We start from the raw sequence: 1,638 nt of genomic DNA, 5'->3' as shown, positions 1-1,638 counted from the left end.
GAATCAACCTAATGGAAGTCATAGGATAGAGAATGAGAAAAATGATAGTTAGAACGTCCTAACCTGCCAATTTTATCCAGCAATGTTTCTTGAAAACACCAGGTGAACGTCATAAATCTGTCTAAACAGAGGTAATTCAAACAACAAATACATAATGGATAGAATCTATTACAAAGTATATGATAAACGAAAGAGAAATTAGTCTTTCATAAACAATGCTGACCCAATCTCCAAGTATGTTTAATCATATCTAAAACAAAATAATAAAGTACCAATATACCTCATTGTCATAGTCAATCTTTCTTTAAAAGACTGATTTTCAATTGGTAATCTTATCACTTCTATGATACCATTTCTATTAAATGCTCTTCAATTGGCATATCTCATCCATATATGTTAAGAAATCACACTGGGTTAATTTGCGTATTTTAGCAAGTAACAAATATTGATTTTGGAGTTTAATCAAACACATTGAAATCAAAGAGAGACTATATATCAATTAGGAATAGCTACCACATTGAAATCCCATTGATTAGATAGTACAAAAAAAATTAATATTTTTTGGTCAAAGTAATTTCTCTTTCGTGAACAGCTTTTGTTATATTTTTTTGGAACATAGCTTAGCTTTTTATTTATAACGAAAACATATAAACATTGTAAATACCAAGACAAAGAAGAATGTACAATAGAGGGAAAATGTGAAGTCACAGGCTATAGATTAAATAAAATAAGACAGATAATACAATTTTACATGTCAATTCAATCCAAATACTTGAGGAAAAAAAATATATATATATGGAAAATAATTATACAACAAAAAAGGGCATGAGTAACAATAAAGAAAACCCAATTGGATAGCAAAGCAATCTATATCTGTTTCTCTATTTCTGTCTCTCCATTTCTCTATATCTGCCGCTCTCTATTACCGGTGCCAGTTAAGAGAAACCTAGAAAATTTGCAGCAACCACTGGTTCAATATTTCAGGATAGTTAACAAACTTTAACAATGAAAATTATTCAATAATCCTAACTTGGCTACAATCTCCGATGCCGAACCCATGTTTGCTTTCCTTTGTTTTGCCTTAATCGCACTCTTTCACCTGATCAGATCACAATTCAGATCAACCTAACCTTATATAATATTAAGCCCCAACTGACTACTATATACTCTCTCTCTCTCTCTCTCTCTCTCTCTCTCTCTCTCTTTCAATCCATTTCTCCTCTTCCCTCTTCAATCAGACCCCTTCACGCACACTCTCTCCACCTCTAGCCGCCGCGTGCGTTGGCGTCACCGTAGATCCTACCGCCTCTCTTCCCTTCTCTTTCAGTCTCATCCGATTTAGACCTCCCAACCCAGCCCACTTTCTCTTTTCTGTGTTTTTATTATTTATTAAAATGTTTTTCATGTTTTGTCATTTTGCCCATTTTAACCCCACGGTTTTTCATTTTTTATTTCACTCAAAACCGAACCCATCCAGCGAGTCTTTTTAGTCTTTCCCTGTTTTTTTTCCTACTTTTTCTCCCTTCTCGATAAAACTGATTAGACACTTTCCAAAAAACAAAAACAAATATCAAAACCCAGGTATTGACGCTTTTACCCCCGCTCCCATTAGGAAACAGTTGTGTGGTGACGTGGCAT

At 33.9% G+C, this 1,638-nt stretch overlaps 1 long non-coding RNA gene across 1 annotated transcript; it reads right to left on the bottom strand.

Annotated features, from left to right (window-relative positions):
- Positions 1–686: 686 nt before the first annotated feature.
- On the bottom strand, positions 687–1,638 carry LOC112009128 (uncharacterized). The gene is made up of 2 exons (XR_002882645.2): positions 1,031–1,638; positions 687–946 (listed from the first exon to the last, which is right to left on the bottom strand). It is a non-coding gene; the product is annotated as an uncharacterized LOC112009128 (long non-coding RNA).

This window comes from Quercus suber, unplaced genomic scaffold (genome assembly GCF_002906115.3).
Source record: "Quercus suber isolate HL8 unplaced genomic scaffold, Cork oak 2.0 scaffold_886, whole genome shotgun sequence".
NCBI lineage: Eukaryota > Viridiplantae > Streptophyta > Magnoliopsida > Fagales > Fagaceae > Quercus > Quercus suber.
The sequence above is the reverse complement of the archived record's forward strand: the minus strand, read 5'-3'. Positions and strand labels throughout refer to the sequence as shown.